We start from the raw sequence: 23,976 nt of genomic DNA on the forward strand, positions 1-23,976 counted from the left end.
AGAGGATGCTGATGAGGAATGTGGTAATTCCGAAACGTGCGTCCATCCAACCATCTTGCAGTCTATAGGGCTTTGCCCAAATAAATTTGACAAACATTCTTTTCCTCTGTTGGTTAAGATACACTTGTAGTTTAGTCAATGTATGGTTTTAAGCTGCAATAAAAAACAACAACAAATTTTATTTCTATAGAAAATTTTGTCAAAATTTTATTTCTACAGAAAATTTTGTCAACATTTTATATCTGTGGAAAATTTTGTCAAAATTTTATTTCTAGAGAAAATTTTGTCAAAATTTTATTCCTAGAGAAAATTTTGTGAAAATTTTATTTCTAGAGAAAATTTTGTTAAAATTTTATTTCTAAAGGAATTTTTATCAAAATTTTATTTGTAAAAAAAATTTGATCAAAATTTTATTTCTAGAGAAAATTTTGTCACAATATTATTTTTATGAAAAATTTGATCAAAATTTTATTTCTAGAGAACATTTGATCAATATTTTATTTCTATAGAAAATTTTGTCAAAATTTTATTTCTTGAGAAAATTTGATCAACATTTTATTTCTAGAGAAAATTTTATCAAAATATCATTTCTATAGAAAATTTTCTCAAAATTTTTTTTTCTATAGAAAATTTTGTCAAATTTTTATTTCTATAAAAAATTTGATCAATATTTTATTTCTATAAAAAATTTGATCAAAATTTTATTTCTATAGAAAATTTTCTCAGTTTTTTTTTCTATAGAAAACTTTGTCAAAATTTTATTTCTATAGAAAATTTTGTCAAAATTTTATTTCCATGGAAAATTTTGTAACGATTTTTGTATTTCTATAGAAAATTGAAAATCTACGAATCTACAAACATAAATCTAACATTTTTGGTAGATTTCTACCAACGGTGGCAACCGTGGTCAGGAGCCCACCCTGAGCATTATTGCCAAAGACACCATGTGTCTATCTCGTCCCCTTGTGGGTGTTGCTAACTAACCTATACATAATACCATGTTCCACAGTGTGGCGCAGGGTATAAAAACTAAAGTTGGATGAAGACGGATATATTCTAATTCTCTAAATACTAAATATGAAAATTCATATTGTATAGATTTTCGGAATATGGGATTTGGTAATTTTGTATTTATAGGGTTTATTTTTTCTTATTGTATGTCATGTGGAGCGTATGATTGCTATTAATTATGACCAGATCTAATAATAATAAGTATACGCACTAGGGTACAGTAGCTCATATATCCTTCACTTCCAACCTCATTTGCTTGCCTCTAAAAAAGTAAAACTGGTCCATCGATGTATGGTGGTCATAGAGGTTCTAGCATAAAACCCTAAAGACTGAGCTGAGGTATGACGAAGACGAGTACATGATAAGAGGCTTGCCTTTCATTTGATGTGTGTGTTATATGGAGCGTATCATTTATATTAATTCTGACCAGAGGTCAAGAGATTAAGTTACGCATTAGGGTAAAAGAAAAAGTATTGTGTAACCGGAGATAACAAATTGACCGATGCTTCTTACATACCCGTTTCCATAGGTTATTAGACTTTGCTATCGAAAATCTTTAATAATTTAGATATTGATCTAAAAGCGTTTGAACTGTAGATCTCGAAGTTGCAGTGTTCAAAATATGGTATGTTTTTCAACTGTAGATCTATATCACAGCATTTGGAATGTTTATCGAAATCTCGGTGTTTGAACTGCACATCAATACTTCAGTAGTTGTACTGCCGAATTTGAGCTTCCGACCGAAACCATAGATTTTTAATAACAAAGCGAAGTGACAATGCTTGAACTGCAGCACAAAGAATTGACATTTGAACTGCAGTCCGAGACCTCAGTGTCTAAATTTTCAAACACAATATTTTATGTTCCTCAGGACAAATTAACATCGGCTAAGGGCATAAAAAAGTTTGCATTGAACTGCAAACGGTAGAATGCGAATAGTACCGCTGACAATATCTCCGTATTTTTTGTATAAAACAATCAAAAAATAATCAGAAAGATTATGGATTGTCGCCAATATTTCATATTCATATATATAATTAGATGAAATAAATAAATTGCTCATAATTTATGCCTGTAAGGTAATCGAATTTATTATTATTACATACAAAGGAAAAATTGTTGTATTTTAATTTTTGCTGAAAATGTATATGAATGCAATTTATCGCCTTATTGTTCTCAGCATTCATCATAATTATCATTTGAATGTTAATGATGTCTATTCAAACATATGATTAATTTTAATATATTCAGATTTATTATTTATTATTACGTATACGTAATAATAAACAAGCCTAATGGTAATTATACGCCTCATTTTAAATTCATATAAATATTCAATATTGATTTCCTAATTAGTATCTAGAAACCATAGGAATGTTTCAATTTTTTCCTCAAATAATTAATACCTTGGGTTTTACTTAAATTTCAATCAAATAATTAAAAAATATTTAATTACGACTTTTCACACTGGTATGATTTACAGTTTTATGTGTTTCTATTTTTTTTTTTTAATCCTACAGATTAAATTTGAAACATTCACCGTGATGGGTAATATATATTTTGACATATATATTATCTTTTAATTGTTTGTGGAAATTTATTTGGCTTTGATAATTTTGAATTTATTAGAATATTTATGCAAAACTGTAATTTCCACTCAAAAAAGACAATCAAATGCAATCAACGGAAATCAAAAATAAACTAAATAATTAGAAAAATAAAATAAATAATTAGAAAATTAAACAATTTTAAATTATCTACACCTGAACCATTTTAACGGAACATATGATTTATTTTAATAGAAACATTTATTAATAATACGTATACGCTTCAATGGACATACAAATAATACGGAATACTATCCCAGTTTTGAGTTAGGTTAGGTGGCAGCCCGATATATCAGGCTCACTTAGACTATACAGACCATTGTGATACCACAGTGGTGAACTTCTCTCTTATCACTGAGTGCTACCCGATTCCATGTTAAGCTCAATGACAAGGGACCTCCTTTTTATAGCCGAGGCCGAACGGCGTTCCACATTGCAGTGAAACTACTTAGAGAAGCTTTGAAACACTCAGAAATGTCACCAGCAGTACTGAGGTGGAATAATCCACCGCTGAAAAACTTTTTGGTGTTCGGTCGTAGCAGTAATCGAACCCATGATCTTGTGTATACAAGGCGGGCATGCTAACCATTACACTACGGTGGCTCCCCAATTTTGAATTTTCCACGGCTCTAATTACTTCCTTAACATTTTTTTGGCTATCCAAAATAAATTATATACTAACCCGATTCCTATATAAGGAATAATCATCGAACAAATTAAGTTAGGCCAGTTTTAAATATCAAAATTAAAATTTCTAAATGGCATACGGACCATTGTACTAAAATTTAATATTAATTATACGCTTCGGTCGGCCTAATACCAGCAACGTTTTTACATTTTCCTGATTAAGTTGGGTGAAGTTCATGCTTTTATTTCCCCCTTAATTGACTCACCAATAAGGTATCACCAAAATAAAAGCTAAATGTTTTTTTTTTGGATCTCAAAAGTGCTCTATATCGGTCAGAGGCATTTATAATATGTATATTAATAATACGTATACGCATCAGCGCACATTGAAATGTTATTCAGTAAAGGCACGATTTTGAATTTCATAAGTCTCTAATTATTTCCTTGACATTTCGAGCAAAAGCAATGCATTTCACACGAGCGTATGATTTATTTTAATACAAATATATAATAATAAAACGTATACGCATCAATGTACATCCAAAGGTTATTGAGTAAAGACACGATTTTTAATTGCATTTTATGCAAAGTAAATTGTATACATATTAATTCCTATATAGGAAACAATCAAACAAATTTAGTATGCCAGTTTTGGATACCAACAAATCACATTCCAAATGTAACAAATTTTTGTTCGAAGAATTCAGAACAATCAAAGTTATTTATATTTGGTATACGCACCGTTGTACTAAAAAATAATATTAATTATACGCTTCGGTCGTCCTAACAATGACACCGTTTTTACTTTTCTAGATTAAGGTGGATGATGTTCATGGTTGTATTCCCTAATTTACCAACCAATAATGTGTCTTCAAAATAAAAGCAAAATGTTTCTTTGGGGATCTCAAAATTGTACTATATCGATCAGAGGCAATATAGTTTACAGGAGTGTATGATTTATTTTAATAGAAATATTTATTAATAATTTGTATACGCACCGATGTTCATCCAAATAATACGGATTAAAATCCCTGTTTTGAATTTCTATTATTATTTCCTTAAAATTTAAATTCCGATTCCCCTACAAGCAATCGAAATAATTATGTAGACCAGTTTTAGGTATCATCAATCATTTTTTTAATTTAAAACAATCAAAGTAATTAGTATTTGGTATTAATAATAAAATTAATATTAATTATACGCTTCGGTCGCCCCAATACCGCACCATTTTACTTCTTTTAGATTAAATTGGGTATCATTCATGCTCAAATATTTCCTTCAGAATATGGTATATGCCAGTTTTAAGTACCAACAAATCATATTCCCAAAGTAACATAAATTTTCTTTTGAAAATTTTACAATAGACAAAAAATTAATATTTGGTATACGCTCTATTGTACTAAAAAACTAATATTAAATATATACTTCGGTCTAACACCGGGACAGTTTTTACATTTTCTTAATTAAGTTGAATGATGTTCACGCATATATTTGGTATTATTTAGATTAGTAGAAATATTTATTCATAATTCTTATATGCATCAACAAATAAAAGGCAATAAAAGACCGGTTTTGAATTTTATAAGTATATAATAATTTCTATAAAATCTAGTGCAAAAAAATTGGATACGATTCGAAAAAAATAATTTAGGGCAGTTTTAAGTATCCACAAATCAAATTCCAAATTTTAATTTTTTTTTTAAATTTTTAATCGACTATTCCCTTCAGGAAATGAAATATACCAGTTTTAAGCACCAATACTTCATATTCCAAAAGTACCATAAAACAGTTGTCTTTTTTTTAAGAATTTAAAATAATTAAAGTTATTAATATTTTGTATACGCACCATTGTACTAAAAAATAATATTGGCTATACACTCCGGTCGGCCTAACACCGCCAACGTTCTTATTTTTCTAGATTAAAGTGGGTTATGTTAATGATTTCCCCCCACTAATAATGAAAATGAAAGAAAATGTTCCTTTTTGGATCTCAAAATTATATCGATATGTTGTTTTATGTTTTTCACTACGTATGATTTATTTTAATAGAATTGTTTATTAATAATTTGTATACGCATCGATGTCCATCCAAATAATATGGAATTTGTAAAGTTACATATGCCATTTTTAAGTAACAACAAAACAAATTCCAAAGTAGCATAAATAGTTTTTTTTTAGAATTTAAAACAGTCAAAGTAATTAGTATTTGTTATACGCATCGTTGTACTAAAATTAATATTAATTATACGCTTCGATCGCCCCAATACCGCGCCATTTTACTTCTTTTAGATTAAATTGGAAAACATTCATTTTCAAATATTCGCTTCAGAATATGGCGTATGCCAGTTTTAAGTACCAACAAATCATATTCCAAAAGAAATATAAATTGTTTTTTTGAAAATTTTACAATAGACAAAAAATTAATATTTGGTATACGCTCTGTTTTACTAAAAAAAAATAATATTAAATATACACTTTGTTCGGCCTAACACCGACCCAGTTTTGAATTCTTTTCCTCTAACATTTCGTGCAAAGTAAATTGGATACATTGCTGATTCTTCTCCTCAAAAAAATTATTAAGGATTTACCTTAATATACGCAACTAATCAAAGTCTGTATACGCACCAATGTACAAATAAATAATAATAATTATACGCCTCAGTTTATATTTGAAGTATAGAATTTTAAATTGTTTTCCGAGTAACTTTCAAGGTAAATATTTTTTTCAAATGTGACTAAAAACTCACATTTTCCTTAAAAATAACAATAACAAGTTATTGTCTTTATTATCGATTAAAAAATATTTTAAATACTATGGTCGCACTTTGTCAATATTTATCCAAAGACTTTGGATGCTTTTATTCCATTCTATTCTTGTTTAAGGTTTCAAAAATTCTTGCAACATTTATATTAGATTAGAATAATTAAGAGCTGCAGTTATAGAAATTTGAATTTCTGGTCACTTATTCTTAAGTACGTACACAACCACATGTGAAAATTAGAAATATTCACAATTCAAGAGAAAATTTCTATACATGTGATTTTCAAATTAGTTTCTATTTATCTTAGAATTCACCACAATTGCCATAAGTTTAATTAAATAAGTTATTGATTTTATTATCACCAAAACTAATAGGAGATCGTATAGGCACCATTGGACAAATAATTTATAATAATAATACGTCACATATTACATTCATCTATACAAACATATAATTGGAATAAACTTTAAATGTATATTTAAAAAATTTAGATAATCATATTATCAAATTTTTGTTGTTTTTAGGATTTATTAAAATTATTTGTTAAAAACTCTCATATTATTATTCTCCGTATAAATATGTATTGTATAAGCAATATGTTATATCCTCATAACAAAACTTTTACATTACATTCAGTCTAAAGTTATTAGATAAATAATTACATAGACATTTAGCCACAAAAATATTGGGAATTGGTCTTTATGTTAATAATCCTTCATTATTTACATTCAATATTTTAAATGACTATTCGTCATTTAAATAATTATATTTGTGTGTATTGCCTATGGCAATGAAATTATATATATATTTACTTTTGAATGTATACAAATTAATTTTAATGAGGCTATAATTTTATTTTTCTTACAAATCATAACATCACTCGTCGAATTATTTACATTTACTTTAGCATTTATTATCAATAATTTGCTGCTTAAATATTATATTCTCCATGCTGTACAGTGTACACAGGCCAATTTATGTACATACCGCTCTATTATTGTTTGCTTATATGTATCTGTCCAAACTTTTATATTTACAAGAGCGTATAATTTATTTTATTACCAAATATCATTATTAACTCGTATACGCACTAATGGACATTTAGATAATAGTAATTATACGCCTAGTTGGACATAGAAAAGATCAATAAATATTCCATAATAACCATTTGTCGTATTAAGTATGCCCTTCTCTGTTTTATTTTATATATATTTTCTCTTAATTTTATTTTATTTAAATAAGTTTAATTTTAATAATTTTAAAGCAAATAAAAATTAATGCAACTAATATTTTAAACTTAATTTCCAAATTTAGCACTGCAATGTATATAAGCATCTTCAGATGAGCAGTATATGATTTATGTTGTCCTGTACTGATTTTTCATCATCATCTCAGCATTTAGAAATCACAATTTTTATTCGATGTGTTCCAAAATTAAAATTTGGGGTTAACAAAAATTCGGATTAGTTGTCATAGCTATCTAACTTTTTAAGTTATCAATTTTAATTGTAACTTAACAACGAATAAATAAAACAAAAAAACTTTTTGGGGACCTAAGCCTCCAAGATTTTAGCCTGTTTGATTTTTAATCAATCCAAACTCGAAATGTTTATTCAATTTCACCTTGTTTACTTATTCTATATATATTTGCATGGCGACCATTCTAATTTTCCCTCTGCTAAAATCTGGCATCAAACACTGATAAAATATAAAAACCAACAGCTTTAAATAGCTTCAAATTGTTCGAATTTCGAACAATTTACAACAACCAAAGCTATTAATATTTGGTATACGTATCAGAGAGTATTAAGAAAACAAGAGGACGCAAATTTTTCTTTTACAAAAACAACAAATGTCAACCGTATAGATGTCGCACAATGCCTGCAGCTTTGGTATAACCGAGGTTGTGGTCGAAGCGCTGTTTTGATAAATTCTTAAGGCATCGGCAGTTATAATTTCAAATTGTCTGCCAAAAAAATAATAGAATGAAAAGGTTTATATAAAAGAACATTTAGAACCTACAAAGTAGGTTCTAAATCCTATTTTTCTTACGTTTCATAAGGCCTGCAGAGAACTGAACTGGGTGACGCCGACGCATACTGTATGATATTTGAGAGAAGCGCCGACAAAAACTGCATGACATTAGATAAATTTCCTCATGACTGCCACCTACTGTCGCTGTTTCGTTCTCTTGTTTTCTTAATACTCTCTGTACGTATCATAATCAAGGTTGCCACTCGAGCCAAAAATAATCTACCACAATTTGGAGCAAATTTTACCAAAAACCTCGCAAATAAAAAACTCTTATATTATCAAAATTTTATTTCTATAGAAATTTTAGTCCTAATCTTATTTCTATAATAAATTTGGTTACACTTTTATTTCTATAGCAAATTTGGTCAAAATATCTTTTCTATAGAAAATTTTGTCAAAATTTTATTTCTATAGAAAAATTTGTCAAAATTTTATTTCTATAGCAAATTTATTCACAATTTTATTTATATGGAAAATTTTTTCAATATTTTATTTCTATAGAAAATTCCAAAATCAAAATTTTATTTCTATAGAAAATTTTGTCAAAATTTTATTGCTATAGATAATTTTGTCCAAATTTTATTCCTATAGAAAAATTAGTCAAAATTTTATTTCTAAGAAAATTCCATTTCTATAGAAAATTTCATTTCTATAGAAAATTTTGTCAACATTTTATTTCTATAGACAATTTTATCACAATTTTATTCCTATAGAAAAATTTGCCAAATTTTATTTCTATAGAAAATTTTGTCAAAAATTTATTTCTATAGAAAATTTTGTTAAAAATGTATTTCTATAGAAAATTTTGTCAAAATATTATTGTTATAGAAAATTTTGTCAAATGAAGTCTACTCTCTACTTTGGATTAAAACAAAGCAAAGATTTTTGGAACCATAGGGCGCATGATTATTAATAATTATGAGTTATTTTAGTAAATATTAAATATTTGTAATAGAGTATATCTTAGAACCACTTTTTTTAATTTTAAAATAAAGTCAAGATCTAAGGGTTTTTAAATGTACAAAAATTTATGATAGGTCACTTTTTAGAAACGTTTGTAATTTTTGAAACTTGTAACCGAAATTCACAATTCCATGTGGAAGGTAAAACTACGTTATTTTTAAATCTATTTCATTGCTTCAGAAGTTATGCTACCTTTTTGCTTTAAGAATTTATTTTGAAAAGCATAGGGACGGGCATATTATACTCATCTCGCTAAGTCATCAAACCAATATATGTCAACTTTGGCATTTTATTTCTATAGGAAATTTTGTCACAATTTTATTAACATAGAAAATGTTGTCAAAATTTTCCGTCTATGGAAAATGTTTCCAAATTTTTTCATAGAAATATTTGTCATAATTTTATTTTTTTATAAAATTTTGTCATAATTCTATGGCTATAGAAAATTTTGTCATAATTCTATGGCTATAGAAAATTTTGTCAAAATTTTATTTCTATAGAAAATTTTGTCAAAATTTTATTTTTGTAGAAAATTTTGTTAAAATTTCATTTCTATAGAAAATTTTGTCAAAATTTTATTTCTATAGAAAATTTTGTCAAAATTTTATTTCTCTAGAAAATTTTGTCAAATCTTTATTTCTATAGAAAATTTTGTCAAATCTTTATTTCTAAAGAAAATTTTGTCAAATCTTTGTTTCTATAGAAAATTTTCTCAAATGTTTATTTCTATAGAAAATTTTGTCAAATCTTTATTTTTAAAGAAAATTTTGTCAAATCTTTATTTCTATAGAAAATTTTGTCAAATCTTTACTTCTATAGAAAATGTTGTCAAAATTTTATTTCTATAGATTTTTTTTTTCAAATATTTTTTTCTATAGAAAATTTTTTCAATATTCTTATAGAAAATTTTGTCAAAATTTTATTTTTATGGAATTTTTTTATAAAAAAGTTTGTCAAAATCATTGTTTTTGTTTTTTGTTTTTTTTTTTTTATAAATAAACCCAGCCAACTGCACTCAAATCGATGATTTGACGGTGGCAAAGGAAAAGAGATATGTTTGTACGAATTTATTTCGGCATAAGCCGGCTATCATGTAAAACTTTTTTTCCGAAGGTTCAAGTGTGGTTTACTTTTGGGTTTAGTGAACTGCCTGAATTTATTCTGATAATTGGTTGATAGTTTTGCTACAAGTAGAGGATGCTGATGAGGAATGTGGTAATTCCGAAACGTGCGTCCATCCAACCATCTTGCAGTCTATAGGGCTTTGCCTAAACAAAATTTGACAAACATTATTTTCCTCTGTTGGTTAAGCTACACTTGTAGTTTAGTCAATGAATGGTTTTAAACAATGATTAAAGAAAAAACCATCAATGAAAAAAACAAAACGAATTTTGTCAAAATTTTATTTTTTAGAAAATTTTGTCAAAATTTTAGTTTTATGGAAACTTTTATTAAAATGTTATTTTTAGAAAATTTTGTCAAAATTTTATTTCTATAGATAATTTTGTCAAATTTTTATTTTTATACACAGGTCTAAAACCTATATTGTTAGCACCTATATTTCCTGCTTATTTTCATAATTCATTATTATTGTAAATATATAAACAAATAAATTCAATAGAAAATTATGTCGAAATTTTATTTTTTTTTTATAGAAAATTTTGTCAAAATATTTTTTTTAGAAAGTTTTGTCAAACCTTTATTTCTATATAAAATTTTGTCAAAATTTTATTTTAATGGAAAATTTTTTAAATTTTTTTATAGAAAATTTTAGCAACATTTTTTTATAGAAAATTTTGTCAAAATTTTATTTTAATAGAAAATTTTATTCTTATATGAAATTTTGTCAAATCTTTATTTCTATAGAAAATTTTGAAAACATATTATTTCTATAGAAAATTGTTTACATCTTAGTTGGAGATGAATATTTTGCAAAATCTACCAAAACATGAAGAATTCTACCAATGTACCAAACAGTAGAAAAACTACCATTTTTAGTAGAATTCTACCAACTGTAGCAACCGTGATAATAGTACAAAAAAATAATATTAATTATACGCACAATGTTAGGTTAGGTTAGGTTAGGTGGCAGCCCGATGTATTAGGCTCACTTAGACTATTCAGTCCATTGCGATACCACATTGGTGAATACGCACAATGTTACAACTGCTAAATTTATCGTCTAGCTATATATTTTGTGCAAGGATATTTTAGCAATTTCAATTACAATTTTACAAATACATAAAAAACGTTTTGACGATCATAGTTTTATATATCCAGTTATTATTTCGAAACTCAAATTTATGTAGCTCATATAAACTTTATTGTCCGTTTGTTAAAGTATGGATTTCAAATACAGATAAAATAATACAAAAAAAATAATAACTACTGCTATCAGTGTTTATCAAATTCAAATAATGATGGTAATATACATTCTTTTTTGAAGAATTTAAAATAATCAAAATTATTATTATTGAGTATACGCACCCTAGTACAAAAAATATTTTTAATTATACGCCCAATGTTACAATAGTTAAATTTCTCGGCTATCTATATATTCTATGTAAGGATAGTTTAACAATAGCCATTACAGGTTTACATACTCATAAATGGATAGTAGTTGACAATATCCCTCACAATTTTAAATATCCATATATTATTTCGATACTCAAATTTATACGGCTCATATAATCTTGATTGAACTTGATACGTTCCTTTAATTATGGTAATAAAATAATACAAAAAAAATCATAACTACCACAATAAGTGTTTGCCAAATAAAATTTCATAGTAATATAAATTGTTTTTTGAAAAATTTTAAATAATCAAAATTATTATTATTGAGCATACGCACCCTAGTACGAAAAAATTTTTATTAATTATACGCACAACCGTACAACAGCTAAATTTCTCGGCTAGCTATATATTTTGTACAAGGATATTTTGAGAATATCTATTTCAGTTTTACCTGGACGTTTTCATGTTATATCCATCATACTATTACGTATCCGACTATTATTTCGATACTCAAAATCATATGTCTCATACAAACTTTATTGCTCCATAGTTAAATCGTCAAAGATAATATCAAAAATTTTTAAGTCCATATTGTAGCTTTCATCGGTTGATTAACTATATCTGTAGCTAAACCTATCAGTAAAACCCTACAGTAGTATAATATGCCATGCGGACCCAGCTCTATATAGAAATAATTTACCCCCTAAAGGTGAGTATTAAGTTCGAGTTTAGCCGCTAAAATCACTAAAGTGAAAACTAAATCAGTAAGAAAAATGCCTGAAATTATACGTATTTGTTTGCAAATTTTATTATAACTTGATGGGGAAAAGCCCAAAGCAAATGTTCACAAAGTTTCCTTAAAATGTTCACAAAGTGAAAAAATGACGTTTTTAGCGGCTAAACTCGAACTTAATACCACCCTATATAGAAAAAAATTATGTGAATCTACACATGTGAATTTTAAATCTTCACGAATATTTTTATAAAAAATATAAATACAATTTGAATTGAGTTTTAAAAAATATTCAATTAAAAATTTAATTTATTCCAAAAAAAAATTAATTTTATTTTTATAAAAAATTTTTATTTTTATAAAAAATATAAATACAATTTGAATTGAGTTTTAAAAAATATTCAATTAAAAATTTAATTTATTCCAAAAAAAATTAATTGAAACAAAAATTAATAGTATCAATTAATTTTGTAATTGGATCAATTAATTTTTTAATTGATAATGTCATTTCTGCGATTGGAGACACTTCACTTAAAACATTAATTGGATCAATTATTATTTTTATTTCTTTTTTTTTTTTTAGAATATTATTATTATTATTTATTTATTTATGTATTTGTATTCACACACAACACGATATAAAACCGTTTTATTTGCAGTGTGTGATTTGTAATTTCGTGATTAAATCAGTAAAACAATGTTTTTGTGTACTTTTACAAAGTAAATTTCTTCGATAATCTGCCTTCTTGTCAAATGCGGTCATAGATCTTTGATTGAAAACCATAACATTTATTTTAAAGAATAAATGAACATTGTAAGCATTTTTTTTTTTGTTGTAATATTCTTGCTATATTTAAGTTTCATTCATAATTAATACAAAACAATAAATTCATCACCCTATTTTCCTGCCTTATTTGAACTTCAAAGGACTTCCCCCTTGAAGCAACAAAATCCATACGCAGCAATCTATTCTATTATCTCGTTCTTGTTTCCTTTTGTTTTTTTTTTCTTTTGTAGACTATCAGAAATAATCGTTTAACAAAATTATTTGTCCTTTGTTTATCGAAGGTTCCCCTCCTCCCTGAACGAACTCAAATCAATGGTTTTTCAAATAAGATCCCTTTGACCCAAAAGAAAATCCTTTAGCTATTCTCCATTTGACTCCTTACAAGGATATTAAGTATTCTACCACCACCACTTCTAGAGATTCAACTCATAATATAAAATGAAACCTTTTAAGTATTGTGACAAATATGTATTCCATTTAGCCGTAAAAAAAGCAAAACATCTTTTAATTATCCTCCCTAAACCCAATCATTACAAAAGCTACAACAACAGCAACAACAAATGAAAATCGTAAAATATTAATGGTCCAAAAAGGCCTGTTAACCATTACAGTCACATTAATACGTTAAATATGTACACCCCAAAATCATGCTAGCTTCATCAGGGGGATGCCAGCATTGCTGTGTGTGTGTGTTCGTATGTATGGGTGTGCTGGTATGTATATTGGGATATGTTGTGTATGGCACGTGTTGGACATATTTGTTTTGGTGGAAGTCTAATGTGTTAGAGTAGATTTATCAAATATAACACATATGCACACTTGCGTATATCTATGTGTATGTGGTGAAATTAAAACAAGATAATATCTTATGAATATTTTATCTATTTTGATTTTTTCTAAAGAGATTAAATAAAAGAAGAAAGCATTCATTTTAATACAGACTCGTAAAAAAAATTGTATAATCCACAAAATTTATTCGCAAAATATAGACTATTAAAATTTATGTATAATTATTGTTCATAAAAAAAAACTGGGGATGGATATACAAGTGAAGAATTTAGTTTTCGTCTAATTTTTGGAAAGTCATTTTTGGAAGTGCTTTTAAAGTTGTGCCTCTAGAAGAACTTCCAATATTTTTTGCTGGGTTGTTGTTGATGAAAGACGTCTTTACCGACTTTTGGTGGGGACCGAAATCGACTAAAATAATTTTCCAAATTAAAGAAAACTAGTATATATGGCCGTAAGTTAGGCCAGGCCGAATCTTATGTACCCCACCATGGATTTCGTAGAAACTTCTACCAGAGACTGTCATCAAAAATCGAATTACTTGGGTTATGGTATCTTAAATCGTTTTCTAAATTGTGAGTTAGTCCATACGTGGTATATAACATATTAGATAAAAAAGGTATGTGTAGGTAAGTCTACAAATAATTACGAATCGATATGGACGTCCAAAACTTAGGGAGCCAGAATTTAAATATGGGGGTCGCTTATATGGGGGCTATATACAGTTATGAACTTGATATGGACCAAATTTTGTGTGACTGGGGATCGATTTATCTGAGGGCTATATATAACTATAGACCAATATGGACCTAGTTAGGCAGGGTTGTTAACGGCCATATACTAGCACAATGTACCAAATTTCAACTGACTCGGATGAAATTTGCTCCTCCAAGAGGCTCCAAAACCAAATCTCGGGATCGGTTTATATGGGGGCTATATATGATTATGGACTGATATGGACCACTTTTGGCATGGTTGTTAAATATCATATACTAACACCACGTACCAAATTTCAACCAGATCGGATGAATTTTGCTTCTCCAAAAGGCACCGGAGGTCAAATCTGGGGATCGGTTTATATGGGGGCTATATATAATTATGTACTGTTATGAACCAATTCCTGCATGGTTGTTGGATATCATATACTAACATTGCGTACCAAATTTCAACCGAATCGGATGAATTTTGCTCTTCCAAGGGGCTCCGGAGGTCAAATCTGGGGACCGGTTTATATGGGGGCTATATATAATTATGGACCGATTTCGACCAATTTTTGCATGGGTGTTTGAGGCCATATATTAACACCATGTACCAAATATCAACTGAATCAGATGAATTTTGGTCTTCCAAGAGGCTCCGGAGGTAAAATCTGGTGATCGGTTTATATGGGGGCTATATATAATTATTGACGGATGTGGACCAATTTTTGCATAGTTGTTAGAGACCATATACTAACATCATGTACCAAATTTCAACCGGATCGGATGAAATTTTCTTCTCTTAGAGGCTCCGCAAACCAAATCTGGGGTCGGTTTATATGGGGGCTATATATAATTATGGACCGATGTGGACCAATTTTTGCATGGTTGTTAAAGACCATATACTAACACCACTTACCAAATTTCAGCCGTATCGGATGAAAGTTGCTTCTCTTAGAGCATCTGCAAGCCAAATTTGGGAGTCCGTTTATATAGGGGCTATACGTAAAAGTGGACCGATATGGCCCATTTGCAATACCATCCGACCTACATCAATAACAACTACTTGTGTCAACTTTCAAGTTGATAGCTTGTTTCGTTTGGAAGTAAGCGTGATTTCAACAGACGGACGGACGGACATGCTCAGATCGACTCAGAATTTCACCACGACCCAGAATATTTATACTTTATGGGGTCTTAGAGCAATATTTCGATGTGTTACAAACGGAATGACAAAGTTAATATATCCCCATCGTATGGTGGAGGGTATAAAAACGAACACAAAGACACAAAAAATTTATTTTTTTAGAATTTTTTTATTAGCACTTAAACAGAGGGAAAAGTTTATTGTTTTAAGGAACAATATTCTAAATAAAGATATTTTTGATTATACGCTTAAAATTGCAACATTTAATCCGATTCCTGACGAAATAATTTCGCAATTATAGAAAAATGTCTTAGCCAGGCTGAGTTATAAATTAGCGCTTGGGCCCCTAAAATCCCGCATCAGCTTCGGGCCTGAATACTCCATTTCCACCCTATTGCATGTCGTTAAGTAAATAGGAGCAAAGTGTGCTATTTTAAATTTTGGCGAAAAGAAGCTCAATTTTTTTTTTAATTATGTAGGAAATCCTCACAAAAATCACCAAATTTATTGAGATTCACCACCAAATTCCCAAGTCCCCAACATAAAAATGTCTTCGCCATCCATGAAAATATTGCGACAAAAATATCTGTAAGCCTATTTGCTTTAAATATGGCACCGTGTCCTTATGGGTGTTAGATGTTCTGAAGATATTTATTTCAATTTATTTATATAGCCCCCATATAGATTGATCTTCTTATTTTAATTGTAAATCATTTTCGAAACAAGTGATTAAAGTAGAAAGTCGGGCGGGGCCGACTATATCATACCCTAAACCACCCCTACTGAATTAGTAAACATAAGCATTTGTGGGGTAACATTAGTATAGGTTTTGGAGAACATAAAGGGGGGTACATGTTTATGGGTGTCTTGTCACAATCTGAGCAGAAATGTCTAATATTAGGAGCTATAGTTTATTTTGCACCAAAAGAGTTAGTATGCCACTAATATTGAGTCCATTATTAAAAAAAAGGAAATCGGTCAATTAGTTGTGGGTAATAAACCCAAATTTCTGCAAACAGGGCAGAAGATTTATGTAAGAGCTACATATAAGTCTAAATACGATCAGCTAGTACATCAAAATTTGAGATTTGAATAACATATGTTAGGTTAATAAATAAGAGTATTATGGCCAAATATGACAAAATCGAGCGATGCATATATAACATATGGTACCTATATCTAAATCTGAACCAATTTGTATAATATTTTGCAGGTATGATTGATACCACAGAAGGTCACTTGGGTACGATCAGTTAATAAATGAGGCCCCTATGGTCAAAAATAAGGTTATTAGGGGCAAATTTTTCAAAATCGGGCGATACATATATATGGGAGCTATATCTAAATTTGAACCGATTTCGATGAAATTTTGCACATACAGTTAGTGCTATAGAAGATTTCATTTAGCCAACCTTGGTTACGATCGGTTGATAAATAAGGGTTTTACGGCCAAATTTGGAAAAATCGGGTGATAAATGGGAGCTATATATCCATAGATGGTCTGTATCAAACTCTTTTAGGTTTGCGACTGTCGCAAAGTTGTAAACGTCGTAAACGTCACATACGCGTCGTAAATGTAGAAAAAGTAACAAAAGTCGCAAACTGAAAATACTTTATTCGCGTCAGCTAGGCAGCGAATTCGATGATATCCAAGACGATGGTATGTGCGAGAAGTTTCAATTCTTAGGAATGTTCACAATTTTCGGTTTTAGTCCCCACATTTTCCCTATTGCCTTTTGCACGAGTTCAGGGTAACCGTGGATTTTCTCGTCCTTTCTTAGCTTTAAGTTCAGTCTCCTGTCCAATATAACCCCAAGGTATTTTGCACACTCACCAACGGGAATTTCGATACCACCTAAGAAAATAGGCTTGATCATGGGAAAACTTTCACAAATTTCGGCAGAAACTCACAGCGAATGCTGTCAAACTAAATTAAAAAATGTTCAGGATTTCTTCTATTCAAATTTTGTTTTTCTACTGCAGGTTTACGACTTTTGCGACATACGTATTATACCGTCGCAAATGTATGTCGCAAAAGTCACAGTTTGTGACAGGCCAACCCTGTATATATCTAAATCTGAACTGATTTCGATGAAATTTCGCACATACAGTTAGAGCTATAGAAAATTACATATAGCCAACCTTGAGTACGATCGATTGATAAATAAGGGTTTTACGGCCAAATTTAACCAAATCGGGCGATACATATATATGGGAGCTATATCTAAATCTGAACCGATTACTATGAAATTGCGCACATACAGTTAGAGGTATAGAAGATTATATTTAGCCAACTTTGAGCACTATCGGTTGATAAATAAGGGTTTTACGGCCAAATTTAACCAAATCGGGCGATACATATATATGGGAGCTATATCTAAATCTGAACCGATTTCGATTATTTTTGGCACATATTGTCAGTTTGTTCTACATACTTAGTACAAGTACAAGTACAAAAAGAGGGAAAATAAAAGTTTTTATCATTAGGTTTATTTCGGTAGTGAAAGGGTTAATTAAAATACCTGATAACAAAAGGAAACTTCACTCTCCTAAAATTTCGTTTCGGAGAGCACATCCGAAGGACTATATGTAAGACAAATAGAAACAAAGAACAACAATCAATTGCCATATTGAATTAAAATATAAAATCAAATACGAGTTTTATTAAATTAATTATAGAAATAATTGGTTCAAAGGAAAACTGTACAAAACTGTCCAAAAGATTCCAATTATTTCTCTAATTGACGAGGGTGATTGATATTATCATTATTAAAGGAATTTCAATAATTAATCAATTAATTTCATGATGGAAGCCAAATAATATATTTTCTATGGAGCCAGATGCTTCTTTTTTACAGCTTTGCTTTATGATTCAAATTCTCTATTAAGATTCCTGCAGGAAAAATTATTTAAAATCCTTGAACAATCCTTGGATAATGAAAATTTTCATTATCCAATCGGATAATAATTAAGATTTTTATTTAAAAGTGAAGTCCCCAAGACACTAAAGCCAATTTATTTTTTTAGTCCATGAAAATTATTATTATATATTTATTTATTTATTATTATTTTTTTTTTTTTGGTTAACATTTTTCCAATTTGACAAAGTTCCATTGACTTTTATAATTTTTTGTGTACGTTAGTCAATTTAAAAAGGGGGAAATTACTCTCAAATGAAGCATAAAGAATTTCTTTAATTTTATATAATTTACCACAACAAATCAGACCATATTGAACTTCCTATAACACTGAAGTCATTTTTGCTCTTTGAAATTTTTGCAAATTTTCCTTCAAACTACAAAATTTTCTTTAACAGATGAAAAAAAATTCGTTTACTATTTTTGTGGTGTCGGTGTGATATCGGCGATTGTAAACAGTTTAGTTCAAAATTTCCTAAAATTAATCTATATTTTCCGCCATAAAAAAAATTATAAATTTACACTAAAAAAAAGTGAGCCCTATATTTCATTAAAACCAATTTAACTCTATTTTAGTTCATGGAATTATTATGAAAACTTTTTCTTGACTGTAAGAATTTTTTGCACACGGTAATTAAATTAACTAAAAATGTTAAAAAAAAAGCTATACACAAATGAAACATAAAGATTTACTAAATTCGTGTCTCCCACAAAATAGTTCATAATTTCTTAAAATTTCTAAATTTTACCAATAAGGCGCCCATCATGAACATCGTTTAGCACTATAGACATTTTTACAATTTTGAACTCTATTTTTTTCCTCCACACTACGAAATTTTCTTTTACAAATGAAAAAAAAAATAACTCTGTCTAAACAATTTTCTTGAATTTGTCGGAAAATATTTGCTTATTTTTTGTGATATCGTCGTGATGCCAACCCGCTTATAATACAGTTTAATTTTTCTGATATTACCCAGAATTGTCCTTCATCGTGGGAATTTTTATTTTATATGTAGAAATTTTATAAATTCCATAAGAATAAAATTGCTCTTTAACGATATAAAATTTTCTCTTTCCCCGATATACAAAAAAGATAACGCAAACTTTAACCCATTGAAGATAATTCTGCATTTTTAAGCAATAACCTCGATTTTATTTTCACGTAAATAAAGGGTGATTCTTTTGAGGTTAGGATTTTCATGCATTAGTATTTGACAGATCACGTGGGATTTCAGACATGGTGTCAAAGAGAAAGATGCTCAGTATGCTTTGACATTTCATCATGAATAGACTTACTAACGAGCAACGCTTGCAAATCATTGAATTTTATTACCAAAATCAGTGTTCGGTTCGAAATGTGTTTCGCGCTTTACGTCCGATTTATGGTCTACATAATCGATTTCATTTCTGGTTGAATGGCTACGTAAATAAGCAAAATTGCCGCATTTGGAGTGAAGAGCAACCAGAAGCCGTTCAAGAACTGCCCATGGATCCCGAAAAATGCACTGTTTGGTGTGGTTTGTACGCTGGTGGAATCATTGGACCGTATTTTTTCAAAGATGCTGTTGGACGCAACGTTACGGTGAATGGCGATCGGTATCATTCGATGCTAACAAACTTTTTGTTGCCACAAAAGGAAGAACTGAACTTGGTTGACATGTGGTTTCAACAAGATGGCGCTACATGCCACACAGCTCGCGATTCTATGGCCATTTTGAGGGAAAACTTCGGAGAACAATTCATCTCAAGAAATGGACCGGTAAGTTGGCCACCAAGATCATGCGATTTGACGCCTTTAGACTATTTTTTGTGGGGCTACGTCAAGTCTAAAGTCTACAGAAATAAGCCAGCAACTATTCCAGCTTTGGAAGACAACATTTCCGAAGAAATTCGGGCTATTCCGGCCGAAATGCTCGAAAAAGTTGCCCAAAATTGGACTTTCCGAATGGACCACCTAAGACGCAGCCGCGGTCAACATTTAAATGAAATTATCTTCAAAAAGTAAATGTCATGGACCAATCTAACGTTTCAAATAAAGAACCGATGAGATTTTGCAAATTTTATGCGTTTTTTTTAAAAAAAAAGTTATCAAGCTCTTAACAAATCACCCTTTATATACATTTCATAAAAATGGAATTGCTCCTTCAACGATATAAAATTTTCTCTTTCCCCCATATACAAACAAAATTTAACGCAAACTTTAACCCATTGGAGATAAATCTGCATTTTAAAGCAATAACCTCTATTTTATTATATTTTCACCTAAAAACTTTTTCGAGGTATTTAAAAAAATATTATTGTGCTCCCAATCGGAAAAAAATTATCTACAAATATTTTATTTCAATAATTTCTATTTTAACGTTTTCAGTACAACCCAATATTTATGTTGGAAATTTCCCTATAGATATTGATGTACACGTGTTTATATTACCTTGTTTGTTTTTGTTTGTTGTGAATGCCGTTTAGATGCTTAAAAATGTTACGGCTTTTATTGTAGCTATTATTGTTGTTGTTGTTGTTGTTCTACTACTTCTGATAATATACGTATATATTTTATCCTTAATCATTCACCAGCAACCAAGACTAGGGCATATCATTCACTTTTGTTTTTGCTGTTGTACAGATGAGATGAACACAACAGTTCCGTTTTGCTGGTTTACAATGTTGTTGGTATAATTGAATGTGTTCATTCAGGTTGAATGGCTGTTTGGGTGGTCTCTATATACATTTATGTGGGGACTTTTTTTCAAAGTTGTTGTTGTTTATGTTGTTGATGTTTTGTTTTTCTTCGTTGTAATCCTTGAAGTAGGCAATTTTTTACACAAAACACCATTCACTAATACACATTCACACAAATGCTATGCTTATGAATGACACATACATGCATTGAGACAAACACACCTATCAGCTTACCAACAGATGATGCGTAAGTACAACGACACGACCCGATGACGATAACCACGGCCACGATATCTACGGAACGGTAACAATAACACAATACGTATGAGCAAAATAGGTAAGCTTGGATTTATGAGTACGCTTGAATATTGTATAGGTGAGTACCATATAATTTGAGTATGGCTGAGAGACCACTATACTTGGTTGTTATTGATTTTATTGTTAGCTGAAGGTGGGAAGAGATTATCAATTGTCGTTATTTTGATCTCCAATAAGTATGGTGAGAATTTAGCCGTTATATTACAATCACAGCCATGTAAAGTGAGGATCTATAGCAAATATTCACCAAAAGTTTTTTAAAAATTGTTTTAATTGGCTTCTTTATTAGAATTTTTATTTATTATTATTATATTTTTTTTTCTATGGGTTTTATTTTATTTAGGGTAAATTTCAAAACATTTCGTAGAAATATATTGAATCATCTAAACTTGTGCTCTTACATTTCCACTAATCCCCCATAGTCTTGAGGAAGCCAATTTTTGCAGTTATGTTTTACGCTTTCTATTTTTTTTCCTTCTTTTTCGAACATTCAAGCCTTAACCAGGGAAAATAAAGTAGGTTTCATAGAAACAAAACAAAAAGTTCGTTAAACATATGGGGTTTCACTTCACAGTACACTGCACTCTAAGAGGGCTTAGTTGGTGTTGCCTTTGGTTTGATTTATTCAGAATTTTTTGTTAACGATTTGTTTAGTTTCATTTGCATGTTACCTTGATACGGTTTTGTTTGTTTTTTGTTTTGCATCCTTATTTCAACATTGTAAATACCGCCGCTTTACATGCATATATTTTTTACCCTCATTTAGTTTCATACATCACCATACACTTTCCATAAAGCACTAATCACGCCACTGTAAACTCCTATTTTGTTACCTCCTTTCTGACACTCACTCTAGGCATCTTTATTTTCATTATTTTATAAGGATTTTGTTTTTATACTCAAATTATTATTCATGAAATTTATTTAAATGCTAAAATCACTCATACGTCATGATACACCTGACGACCTAGAGGTAAGAGCAAATCGCTGACGTCTTTAGCAAAGGGTATAAGGGAAATTCCCTTGATGAAGGATTCTTGTTGTTTCGTTTTGGGTTGTTTTCCGCCACCTTCTATATGATTTTGTATTAATTTATTCATAGAATTTTTGTTTTGGATGCCACGTTGTTTTTTTTTCTCCTACACTTTTTTTGCAAATTATTTTTTTTTGAGATTTCTTGCCGCAGGTAATTTTTTTGCCTTACGCTTTTGTGATTTTTCTTCTCTTCTTTTTTTTTTCAAAAATTTGTATATTTTTTGGCAAGCTGACACTCACAAATCTCACTTTAGCTTTATATATTAATGTGTTGTTGTGGGCTGCGTGATTATTTTATTTTTTCCTCCTTTCTTTGGGAAAGTTTCTCACTGCATCATCATTTTCATCACAGTCATCATCAGTAATATTTTGTGAGACCGACAACGTTCTTCATGCTATGCGTATTTCGTAGTCATATTTGATTTACTTTTATTATTTCATGGCATACGAAATGTAGAATATTTCTGGCTTTCACATCCGTTTTTTTATTGGTTTTTTTTTTTTCTGGGCTATTTATATCAGTTCCTACCACTCTCTTTTATTTGTTGCCGTAATCGTTGTTTTTCTTTCTATTCTTCTACTCTTCTTTCGGGCCACGTTTTCCTCTTCTATTTTTTTCTCCACCATGGGCCATCAATAATTTATATTTTCATTTCTTTTTTATTGAACAAAAAATCCGAAATCCGTTTTTATTCGTTACACGTCTTTACCATACAATTGAACTAGAAACACTGCCAGAAGGGATGAAAATATTGTGTGGAGTTTCAAATGGAAATGGGCAAATGAGCACCTTGTTAAGCTAAGGCAAATGAAAGCTTTATTTCCAATAGACCCTGTAGAGCATATGAAGAAGAGAATGATTGGCTAGAGCAAAGGAAAAGCTTTAGATATTTCTATTGCCCAGCTGATGATGACGAAAAAGGTAAACGTTAAGCAAACTTGAAATTTCTCTTTTACTTTTAGTAACAAAACCACATACAAACTAAAGAGAGTTAAATCAGAAAGCCCAGGAAAATTTTGGAATTTCTAGGCTTTATCATAAACAGAGAATTTTAGATAAATTTGTAAAAGAGTAGAAAGAAGCTTTTTTGGTTTCCCTTCAAACTCTCTTAAAATTTATCACAGATTAGGAAAAAACCTTTTCCCTTTTTCCTTCTCACTATCTTAATACTGTAATACACTTAACGGTGCCAATTTCTCTTTACAGAGAGGAATCTCAATGAATGTTAAATTGCCGGCTTTATGATTACCTCATACATAAAAAGAAATGTGCCTCTTTATTAAGAGTTGAATAATTCAAAGTAAACATCAAAAGGGAAAAGAGCAAGAGATAGATATGAAGAGGGAATCATCA

General features: G+C 29.4%; 1 protein-coding gene across 1 annotated transcript in view; it reads right to left on the bottom strand.

The window, feature by feature from the left end:
• Nucleotides 1-23,339, bottom strand: part of LOC142220552 (uncharacterized) — a 150,342-nt gene extending 127,003 nt beyond the window's left edge. The window contains exon 1 of the mRNA XM_075289738.1: nucleotides 21,022-23,339. The gene's annotated coding sequence lies outside the window, so the exon portion shown is untranslated. The remainder of the gene's footprint in view (nucleotides 1-21,021) is intronic.
• Nucleotides 23,340-23,976: the final 637 nt, after the last annotated feature.

This window comes from Haematobia irritans, chromosome 1 (genome assembly GCF_050003625.1).
Source record: "Haematobia irritans isolate KBUSLIRL chromosome 1, ASM5000362v1, whole genome shotgun sequence".
Classification (NCBI taxonomy): Eukaryota; Metazoa; Arthropoda; class Insecta; order Diptera; family Muscidae; genus Haematobia; species Haematobia irritans.